This window comes from Lepus europaeus, chromosome 22 (genome assembly GCF_033115175.1).
Source record: "Lepus europaeus isolate LE1 chromosome 22, mLepTim1.pri, whole genome shotgun sequence".
NCBI classification, from domain to species: Eukaryota; Metazoa; Chordata; class Mammalia; order Lagomorpha; family Leporidae; genus Lepus; species Lepus europaeus.
In genome coordinates, this window is record NC_084848.1 from 19,941,323 (window position 1) to 19,953,720 (window position 12,398).

Genomic DNA, 12,398 nt, shown 5'->3' on the forward strand with positions numbered 1-12,398 from the left:
CCAACTGCTAAATGAAGACATTTTTTCCTATAAAAGACATTTCAGGCATCAGCGGGCACACAGGAACTGTATTTGGCATTTGGAGGATCAAGAGAGTGGTATTTCAGTTCCTGAAATGAAACCATATGGGGAGCTGTCTACCCGTAAGGCTGGCCTTGGACTTGACCCATGTAATGGGTGTTTGGTTAATAAATAGGGTCTTTCAGTCATGTACACATTGGCCTCTTGATCTAGCCCAAAGGGGACACTGTTTTCCATTCACTAATGAGGTAGACTTTGGCTTCTTCCTGTCATGGCTAGAAATGTGCAATATTTTGTTTCTCTTTAAATCCCTGAAACCTGTGAGAACAAAGTTGTCAGAAACTCCTGCTGGTAAGTGGCAAAGACAATCTGAGTCATTGGGGGAAAAATTGTTTTTCCTCTTCCCAGGGAAGCTGGTGAGGATGGATAACACGCCAACTGGAGGCCTCGCCATGCTGCGGCCACTGCCACCTTCTCCGCCCATGGTCTTCAGTATGAGATGTGTGGGCTCAATCATGTCATGACAGTGACATTTCAAAACTCAACCTTTCCCTCCTAGTAAGAAGAGCACTCATCTGTGTCCCTACCAGGGGAGTCCAGTTTGCAACTCTTCTGCTTGGAACAGGCGCTTTCAAGAAGGGATTGAAAGGAAGCAAAATGCCAACATGTCATCTTTAGGTATCTTTAGGTCTCTACCTTTACACATCTCACCACCTTCAACAATCTGTTATGAGCAATGGATTTGTATTTCAAACACTCACTGTTGATGCTTTTTATTTTGTCAGTCCTATTTAAAGCTGTGTGTGTAACTTACAGAAATAGGAAGGGCACCTTTTAAAAAAGGGCGCCTATCCTACCACAACCTTTTCCCTTATGGGCACCCCCAAATACATTGAACGTCAATGTGTTTGCTATGCTTAACCTGAGTTCTTAAAATTCTTCAAGATTCAGGTAATAAATCTTGGTCTCCAGTTTGACCACAGTAACAGTTATGGTTTGTTCAGCTCACAGAATGTGATTTTAATTTGTGCTTTTCCAAGACATAATTTAAAGACGCTTGACTTCAGCCTATACAGAATAGAAAGCAGAAAAATCACACATTGGGCCCAGTAGGGTGGGTCAAACCATTTTGTTATCTAACACTTTGGATTAATTCCTCTCTGTTAGTTCTAACTTCTTAACAAAATGGCTCCAGAAGCCAGGACCCACAAATTCACACCTGTAAAATGCACACCTACACCCACACTATCATTTGTCAGGGAGAGTCTTCCCCTTGGCCTGTGGAACTTTTCTGGGCTTCCGCCCAAGAAGAAAACCTTACTCCACTTTCTGCAGCAGGGCCTCTCCACACTTCTACAGAAGCTGCACGGTCACATAGTTTATAGGAAAACTCGTGTTTTCCTGACTAAAAGAAAAGAAAGGTCAGTGTAAATACTGAGAGAAGGAATTGCTTCTGGCAGCCAGGCAAAGTCAAAGAAGGTCATTAGCATTTGCTTAGTCCCTACTATGTGCGGGGCACTTTTCTGTTGTTTTATTTCAAGAGAATATCTCAATGGTGTGTGTGTTTCTCTGTGATAGTCTCCACGGACTCACACGTCGGCACCTTTTGTTTCTTGGAGCAATATTGATATAACGTTTCACCAAAATCAATGGTTCTGCCTCAATTCCCTGATTTGGTGGGAAGAATGAATTTTCAATGCTAGTGTGAATAGTAAAGAGGAAGAGGCATGGTAGAATTTGCCAGTATAAGTAACCACATTTTTAACCAGGAAAAAAAAAAAAAAAACAGATTGCATAGTATCTCATTCTTAAAAGACTTGTTTGTTTGTTTGTTTGTCTGTTTGTTTGAAAGACGGAGACAGAAATCTTCCAACCACTAGTTCACTCTCCAAATGGCCGCAATGACCTGAACTGTTCCTGACCAAAACCAGGGGCCAGGAGCTCCATCGTGGTCTCCCTGGTTGGTGGCAGGAGCCTAAGCACTTGGGCCATCTTCTGCTGCTTTCCCAAGCACATTAGCAGAGAGTTGGACCGGACACAGAGCAGCCAGACCTCAGGAAGCCGGCTCGGGTGTGAGATGCCAGTGTCGCAGGCAGCAGCTTACCTTTCGGCGCTGTAACCCTGGCCCTCTATCTTATTAAATGGTAGGGTAATGTAGATATCTTTCAACAGATGTTCTTATTTCTGTTTCTTGCTTAGCATAAACCAGAATTCTGCCATGGGAATCCATACTGTGGACAAATAGAGGTGAATCAGTGAGAAGAGTGGGTCTTTATAGTAGTTAGCACCTCTCAGTGTGAGATGTATTAAGAAAGGTGCTTGTCAAAGCATTTATTTATAATCTAAAAGATACCTAAGTGATATTATAATGTGGCAAAAGATTCTTTTTCTAATTTCTGTCAAACAGTTTTACACGTCAAAAATATTTATGCTTAATCCCAAAATAGGTACTAATACTTTATTCCCCATCCTATAGATAAAGAAATTGAGAACAGGGGCTTAAGTAAATTGCCAGTACTTTACAAGTGCTAAATACAAGGGTACTTCAAAAGTTTACAGAAAATGAAAATACATTTATTTTGGTACAAAACAGTTTTAAGGGGCTGGCACTGTGGCGAAGCGTGGGAAGCTGCTTAAGCCGCAGCCTGAGGCATCAGCATGCCATAAGGGAGCTGCTTTGCATGCTGGCTGCTCCACTTCCAATTCAGCTCTCTGCTAACGTGCCTAAGAAAGCAGCAGAGGCTGGCCCAAATCCTTGGGTCCCTGCACCCACGTGGGTGCTTCCACCTGGCTCAACCCTGGCCTTGTGGCCACTTGGGAAGTGAACCAGCAGATGCAAGATTCTCTCTCTCTTTTTCTCTTTCTCTCTCTCTCTCCTTTTCTCTCTGTAAATCTTCCTTTCAAATAGATAAAATTAAAATCTTGAAAAAAATTTTTGAAATCTGCATATGAAGAGTCTTCAGAAAGTTCATGAAAATGTGTATTATGAAAAAACCAAGCATGGTTTTCAAAAATTTTATACCAAAATATATTTATCTTTTAATTCAGTTTTTCATGACATTTTAAAATTACACTTATATCAGGGGTTGGAATCAGAACCAGGCATCCATCCTGTGAAATACTGTGTTATCTCGCCTCTGTTCTAAGATGATTGCAAAGCAGAGAGAGATCAATCAAAAGCCTTTTATGCAGTGAGTACACAAAACTCTATATGTCTATATCTGGGTGTCTGAATCTAGGACCTGAGACCAAAGCAGAGACTTGATAGCAAGGACAATTAGCCATGTGTTTGAGAGACAAGTCTGTCTTAAATACAAAGGTCAAGTGTGAGTGCCCCCAAGCCAACCATGACATTAGCAAAGCATCATTCCACACCATAGAAGCCTGGATTGAAAACATGCTTGCTGTTCTGGTTTTTATGCTTCGTGAAGAATTAGGGATTTGTGTAAAGCCTAAGAAGGACTAAAGAAGCTATTAACTGAAGATAATAAGCAAGAAATTTGAGGACCCCTCAGCCGCGTAAGATGGAGAAAGGAAATCAAATCACTATTTGTGTAAACACATCAGAACAAAAGTCATCAAAATTCCCCTTCTCCTGCAATGCTAGTTTGTTTAATGTTTTGCCTCAGGAGATGTTATCATCTGAAGTCACAATAAAAATTTAAAAACCAAATCTAGCCAGAAGAGTTAAATTCATAGGAGGCACATTAATGATAAGTTATTAGAAGCAGCTGGTATGAAAAAGAAACTTGTGTCTGGAGCTCACTTTGCTCTATTTAGGTAAATTTAAAGATTTTGTTTACTTATTTGAGAGACAGAGTTACAGACAGAGAGAGGGAGAGATAGTGAGAAAGGTCTTCCATCTCCTGGTTCACTCCCAAATGGCCACAACAGACAGAGCTAGGCTGATCCCATGAAGGTGCAGAGGCCCAACTCAGGCCATCTTCCGCTGCTTTCCAGAGCAATAAGCAGAGAGCTGGATTATAAGGTGAGCATCCAGGACACGAACCAGTACCCATATGGGAAGCCAGTGCCGTGGATGGAGGTTTAGCCTACTACACCACAGCACCAGCCCCAATCCTTGGTAAATTTAAAGTGTCTGGAATCTCATGGTTTCATTCATTTTCTATATTCAGAATTTCTGTTAATACAGTAAATTATAAGTATTTTGAGGGCACAGACTGCAGCACTGGCATACTTGAATTTCTCTTCATATACATTAAAGTGTGCAGATGTATTCATAAAAATGGAATGAGAATCCAATCCCCAGAGTTAGAATATCAGGTTCTACATCCAAGAATATTAACTTTATTATTTCATAATCTTTGTGTATTTGAAAGGCAGAGAGACAGAGGCAGGTTGATAGGCAGAGATCTTCCATCTGCTAGATCAGTTCTCAAATACCTGCAATGGCCATGGCTGGGCCAGGCTGAAGCCAGGCGCCCAGAATTCAATCCAGGTCTCCCCGTGTGTGTCAAGGACACAATTACTTGAGCCATCACCTTCTGCTTTCTTAGGTGTGCATTAGCAGGAAGCTGGAATTATAAGCAGAACCAAGACTTGAACCCAGTCACTTCCATATAGGATGTAGGCATCCTGGTTGGCATCTTAACCCCTATGCCAAATTCCTGCCCCTAATTATGGTTTTGGTTCACCTACTAATTTCCATGCCCATAGGTCCATCACATGCTGTTTCCCCTAAAATGCAAGTTTTTCTATCTTCTACCAAATTGGTTCAATACAGAAGCATTGACCACTTGGTAGATTATCAATAAGGATATAAGCATGAAAGGTTTGAAATTTTAATAATTCTTTATAAATAATGAGATGAACTTGAACCTAGATTGCTAAATTCCAAAATTCCTCCTTTTTAAGCTTCACCATGTGGCCTCTCTTAGAAACCTCACTATACTGGACCTACTTCAAGGGCCCTTGCCTTATCTTTTACTTCTCATTAAACTTTCTATAGCAGGTCCACCACTTCCCTGGGAATATCAACAAAGTGCCCCTCGTACCCCTCTGTAGGGGGATATAATGAGAAGGTGAGAGTTTAGAATGACCAGTCCACGATGCTGGTCATGCAGAAAAGAGCTAGCATAAGCAAGAGTATGTGTGTCAGAGACTGTTGTCATTAGACAGCTTGGCTAGCAAGGTTGGCCCTTGACTGGCATCTAGAAACTTAGATTTAGGGAAGGTTCCCACAGTTCTCAGAACTGGTAAGCATGATGCACTGTGCCTAAACTATTTGCACTTACAATTTAGTTTATGCTCAATATCTGTGTTGTTCTAGAGTCTGGAATTTTGATATTTGCCAGGCATTGGGTTCCTACATGACCAGCCTTCAATAAAAACCTGGGCACTAAGTCTCTAATATCTTTCCTGGTAGGCATGTCATGTTGTCATGACTCCTCTCTGGGAATTAAGTAAGCACAAGCAGTGTGACCCCCCAGTGGGAGGGGCTTGCACCTAGTTTCTTTCAGACTCCACCCCTACCCTGTGCTTTTTCCCTTTGCTGATTTTGCTTTATATGCCCTTGCTTCATATGCCTTCATGTGATCAACATGAGTACTACTGTTACCGGAGAAATTGCAGGGTTCTTGTCTTCGCGCAAGAAAGAATTCAGGCGTGAGACAGAGAGTAGTGGGAGGTAAAATAGCAAGGTTTATTAAGAAGGAACATCTGTAAGGACGGATGGGCACCTCTCCAGACAGGACCTGAGAGAGAGTGCCCAGTCCCTCAGACTGGGGGAGGGGGGGCGCTGCATGGGTGAGTGGAGAGTACACCTGGCCAGGCCAGGCCAGGCCAGGCGGGCGACTCAGCAAAGATGCAGAGAGCTGAGCGCGCAGTCCAGTTGAGGCTGGGGGTTTTAAGGAGATGGGTCTTGCTTCCCCACCTCTGCTCCTCTTGGAACAAAGGGCTTTTTGGATGTAAATAGAAAAACTTCTCTTGAAGGTCTGAAACAAAGGACTTTATGGATGCAAATGTTATCAGACCTGAGGAAGGGAGCAGGGTGTTTGAGATGCAGATGCTGGGCTGCACCTGGGAGATTGTGGAAGATTTATCAGGCAGGAAGCAGGAGGGGTGAGGGCCTCCACCTGGCAGGTTATCAGGTAGAAGGGGGCAGGGCAGGCAGGATGCGAAATCTGGGCTTCCCCTGAAACATTGTTAGGATGACTTTGAGATGCAGATGCATATAGATGTCTTCTGTTTAGGCCTGTCACACACACATAAGCTCATAACTGACTTCCTACCTAACACTACTATATGCTCAGTCCTTTGAGTCCCCCTAGCAAATTATCAAAACTAGGGGTGTCAGCCGGCGCCGTGGCTCACTAGGCTAACCCTCCGCCTGCAGCACCGGCACCCCGGGTTCTAGTCCCGGTCGGGGCACCGGATTCTGTCCCGGTTGCTCCTCTTCCAGGCCAGCTCTCTGCTGTGGCCAGGGAGTGCAGTGAAGGATGGCCCAAGTGCTTGGGCCCTGCACCTGCATGGGAGACCAGGAGAAGCACCTGGCTCCTGGCTTCAGATCGGCGCGGTGCGCTGGCTGCAGTGCACCGGCCATTGGAGGGTGAACCAACAGTAAAGGAAGACCTTTCTCTCTGTCTCTCTCTCTCTCTCTCTCTCTCTCACTGTCCACTCTGCCTGTCAAAAAAACAAACAAACAAAAAACAAACTAGGGGTGTGTTTAAGAGATCTCAATACACCTAATCACAGATTTGCTGCAAAAGTGGGGGTGGAAGGAAGAGAGGATTGAAGAATGAATTGAGGGACCAGTGTTCTGGCACAGTGGGTTAAGCCACTGCTTGTGACGCCAGCATCCCATATGAATTCTGGTTTGAGTCCTGGCTGCTACACCTCCAATTCAATTCCCTGCCAATGTGCCTAGGAAAGCAGCAGAAGATGACCCAAGTACTTGAGCTCCTGCCACCCACATGGGAGACCTGGATGGAGTTCCAGGCTCCTGGCTTCAGCCTGGTCCAGCCTCAGCCATTGTGGACATTTGGGGGGGCGGGGGGAGGTCAACCAGTAGATGGGAGACTTCTCTGTGTGTGTGTGTTTCTCCCATTCTCTGTAACTCTGCCTTTCAAATAAATAAATAATTTTTTTGAAAAAAAGAACAAATCAAAATGTGTACATTCTGTACAGATTCCTAGATACATGTTGCCCCTTTGCCAAGAGCTATTCTGCAACTCTGTTGCCTACACTATGTTATTTAATGTGTTTTCAGAGGGGAAAATGTCCTATTATACTCAAAATCATGAAAAATTTTTACAGCTATAGAATAAGGTTTTGCTGGCTCTCCAAAATGTTCAGAAAGAATGACTGCAGAGCAGCTTTTAGGATTTACCCATAAGGAGACAGACAAGGGCAGGCATTTGACAGAACAGTTAAGACAATACTTGGGACTCCTTCATCCCAAATTGTAGTGCCTGCTTACTCTGCTTTCAACCAGTTTTTTGCTAATGTGCATCCTGGCAAGCAGCAGGTGATGGCTGGAGTACTTGGATTCCCACCACCCACAGAGAGACCCAACTGAATTCTTGGCTGTTGGCTTTGGCCTGACCCAACATGGATTGTTGCAGGCATTTGCTGGTGAACCAGATGATGGAAGATGGAAAATCTCTCTCTCTCTCACTATCTCTCATTCTCTCACTCTCATTCTCTCTCTTGCTCTCTTGCTCACTTTTGCTCTCTCTTGCTCTCACTCCTGCTCTCTCTCTCTCTCTAAATATTCTCTCTCTAAATATTTTTTAAAAGGTGATACACATCATGAATTCTCTAAAAAACAACTTCAGAGTATTTACAAACCATAGGATCCTTTAGGATTGAAAAGCCCTCTACAAACAATAGGTGATTTGCCTGTCTTCTGTTTTCAAAATAAACATGCTTTTGGTAAAATATAGCCTTTCAACTGGCAAAAAAAAAAAAAATTTTCAGGGGAATTTCCTTTTTCTCCACCCCCATGACTAAAATAAACACATATCTTGAATTTTATTTCTAATGGCAACAAAAGACATATGGGGCCATCACCAGTATCTAAATCATCGGAACATCTCCTGAAGTGCAAGGCAGAGCAGTAAATGACTACATCAACCAACGCTGTGGAAAACAAAACTATCTTTACAAGGCAGAGAGAGCTCTAGAAATTTTTTCCATGCAAATAGGAAACTAGAAGAAGCAAACAAATAGATAAGTGAAAAGTCTATAATCTGAGTTCAATTTTCTTGATGAGTGCTGTTGAGTTTGTTGTTTTGTAGAGGCTTTTTCTTTTCAATCGTTTTTCTGCAATGCAATAAGGTTTGCATGGATTTTATCCAAATCAGGCTAGGGAACTAGGGCTTTCTGCTTCTATTGCCAGATTAGATCCTTGCCTAATAAATGAGTTTTGTGAATCTTGACTGCGGCAATTTACTCCGGAGAATTTCCCGCTGTCAGTTTCTCTGGAGTGGGGAGAGTGGGGTTGAAGGGGAGAGAGAGGTGGGGGGCTGGGTTTATTACTCCCAATATGCTCTGTGCTGTTGTGCCTGGCTGTGCATATGCCTGGGACTCACGGCATATGGCCCGGGGGCTGCCAGTGGCCCGCTTAGCAGCTGTCTCTAGCATATTTTGACATAAAAGCCATTATATTTTTGGCTGGCTAATTGCTTTTTATTAAACAATTGTTGGAAGTTAGTTGATAACTTTCATAAATTTAAAATGGAAGCCTCACTGAGAACTTCTGAAAGCAAACAGTGCTTGGTCCACCTGGGAAAATCAGAAGGACTGGCTTTCCATCTGCCACACAGAGCTCCTAGCAGGCCTGGCAAATGAGCAATAGAGGGTGACAGTTTCCACTGCTCTTAGTAGTAGCTTCTCCTAGAAGGATCTGGGAAAGTACAAACAAAATGTCACCTTCTACAAGGTCTGTTGGGAAAACAGAGAGTAAAGTCTTCTCCCGACCCAAATGTCATTTCCACAAAGGCAGAAGAGGAAAAAAAAAGTTTTATTACTGGATAGGTATCCAACCAAATTGTGCCACCAGCAACTCAGTAAGAAATTGCAAAGACAGAACAAAATCCAATACAACTCATTACATACATGCTCTCAAAACAATAAATACCCAGGCCTCGAGTTAGAGTACTGAACAGTGCTACTGGCCACACATAGTATATCCTAACTTTACCTGGTAATTGGGGTAAATATCTATGTTAGCTAAGTGGCCTTAACCAACAGTAAGGGGTCAGGGGGTTCTTTAATTTGGGGAATAGTGATATGACTCCAAATAAGGCACCCAAAGATTATTAGGTTCCTACCACCCCTGGGAAACCAGGCCAAAGAGATGCTAACTTCCTTTATGTTTAGATATCAGAGAGATGGCTCTCAAGTATGAAAGAAAGAAGTTCCTGGGCTATAAAGCTGACAAAATGCTTATTTAGTGCATTTAGTGCATTTCAACAAGACAATGAAAGTACCTACTCTCACAAGATTTCTAAAACTAAAGTGTTCTGACCAAAAAATGGGAAATAGAGAAATCTTTTCCCTTTTCTCAACAGGGGGGAATAAGCCCCTTATTTTTTTTTCTTCATACTCTTTGTTGAACTCTTTTACTTATTGTATGGTTAACTATACCATAATTGAGTAAACTGAAAACAGATCTTTGTAAAAATTAAGAGCAAGGGGAGGCCAGCGCTGTGGCGTAACACATAAAGCCGCAGCCTCTAGTGCCGGCATCTCATATGGGTACTGGTTCAAGTCCCAGCTGCTCCACTTCCTATCCAGCTCCCTGCTATGGCCTGGGAAAGCAGTAGAAGATGATCCAAGTCCTTGGGCCCCTGCACCCACATGGGAGACCCAGAAGAAGTTGCTGGCTCCTGGCTTTGGATCAGCACAACTCTGGCAGTTGCAGTCATCTGGGGAGGGAACCAGCGGATGGAAGACCTCTCTCTCTCTCTCTCTCTCTCTATCTCTATCTCTATCTCTATCTCTATCTCTATCTCTGCCTCTCCTTCTCTCTCTGTGTAACTCTTTCAAGTAAAATAAAACTAAAAAAATTTTAAAATTTTAAAAAATTAAAAGTGGCATTGTGAGAGGGAGGAGGAAGAAGGGTTGGAGCGTGGGCAGAAGGGAGGGTAGGGGGACAGGTATCACTATGTTCCTAAATCTGTATATATGAAATACATGAAACTTGTATAATTTAAATAAAATTTTTTAAAAATGTTAAAAGCCCTTATTTTTAATTCATAGTTTTCCTGCCAGATCTTGTTTTCCAATGATCTGTATTAGGGTTTTCCTGAGGACCTAGGCTCTTCTTCAGATCCCCAAACCACTGAAGACAAAATTAGGTGCAATGAACTATTCTGTTAATTGTCATATCTAAATCCTTAAAATAAAATGAAGGCAGGCAAGGAAAGATAAATGAAAAGGAGAAATATATAAAGAAAACAAAAAGGAAATTTCACGGCAGTTATTTAAGTTGTTTAGTAGTTATTAAATGGATCTCCATTGTCCATAAAAAAAGGAAAAATGAAGTAAAGATTCTGTCTCCATTAATTTCATTCTATTCCCACGCTATTTCCATATTCTTCCCCTAACTCTGCCTGAGATTCTCCCAGTGTTGGTCACAGGAAAGAGAGTGCAAGAGACCTTGGAGCAATTCATCACCAGCCCAAGAAAAACTCTGCAAACTGCTGCAGGCTCTTTGGACTCATCATTCCAGAAATGGTGAACTCTTCACTCCACACCATCTCGTTTAAGAGCCTCTTGCATGGCCCCCGGTACCTGCACCCACGCTCTAACTCTTTATCTGGTTAACACCTTCTCATCTTGCATGTCTTAGCTTTCATGTCATTTTCTCCTAAGTCCTATGGATTAGACATACAAGCTCCCATGGCCCCATGTGCATATGTTTCTGTAACATATCACATCTGTATTCACAAGCAAGGCAAATCCAAGTGCAACTAGAGGTCAGACTGTGTCATAAATGAATGAGCCTGGGAGAGGTCTCAGACCACAATGGTACACACTCAATGAAAAAGCATTCAATTCATTTTCTTCTAAAGCTGCACTGGCTAAACATGTACTGATAAACAACTACTGGCCAAATTCAATAAAATGGCTTGGAGCTAAGACAAAGGAAAGGAAGGACAGTGCTAAATCATGTAGCAAGAGGTGGAATTTACTGGGGAAACTTGCCCGCTGAAGCTCATCCTATGGAAAAGTCCATTGTCCCGTATTATCTTGTCATCCCTCAGAAAGTATGCACAGGCAAGGGGGAGGGAGCTTGTGGATTCACAAAATGTTTCTGTTCTGGAAGAAGCACTGCCCCATTGCTCTTCTGCCTTCTTACAGTGCAAGTGTGAGAACTGCTTTTTCAGACGGAAAACTACACGCAGGTCCCAAGCAGTCTCAGGAGTACCCACTCTGCCGAGAATTGTCCGAGACAGACAACTGCTGGCTCACGGCCACTGTGGGAGAAGGGAGATGCTACTCCCATAAGCAATGGTGTCTGCCTGCAGTTGTTTCTCCTGGGGCACTTTTTCCAAACACCCTGAGCTTCTGAGGCCATTCGTAGACAACTTTATCTCTCTTCTTTTCTCTCTCTTCCTCAGTGGGCAACAAACCCACAACCCTTATTGTCAGATGTTCTCCTCCCACAAGCTAGCATCATTCCTGTCCTTCCATAGTTATGTTCTTGGGGCTTCAGTACCTAGCATATAAAAGGAGCTTAAAAAATGTGTTGGTTGGATAAATAGAGTCATCTTTACAATACAAGCAAGCATCCTTGTTGCCTGAGATTGCAATCTAGATGTCCTGCTGTCTCCAGGGGGGAAGAGTGTGATGTAGGAAGCAGGAAGGAAAGTGCTTATTGTCAGCCAGATGCTATGATCCTCCCGCCCTCCTCCTCCAGTCAAGCCTCTTTTATTCTCCGGGGCTTCGCTCTACCTCATTAATGTTAATATCTTATCTAACCTTTCCTCAGCTCTCTGCGGTGATGCGACTTCTATTCCACAGCCTAATCGCTCTTACTCTCCATCTTTCAAAATGTCCACCCTAAACTTTTTCTCTCTTTAGCTTCAGGCCATTTCATGCCTATTCTGAGACTTAATCATCTTTCCCTTCACCTGATTTCGCTGAGAGAACCGGACTGAAAAAAAAAAAAAAAAAAAAAGCAGAAGTGCTTTGGAAAATAAGGGAGAAATCCTGTCTCGGGCACATTCTTACAAGCAGTAAAAGGTTCATTCATCACTTAGCCCCTGCTTTCCACTGGGAGTTGAAGTCCTCCTGGTGGAGGATTTGATGTCAAGTCACGGACAGGGGATGAATAAAGCCACCTGCCAACCAGATCCCAGAATAAAGTAAGGGCAGAAAGTCCACAATTTCTCCCAAACATATACACT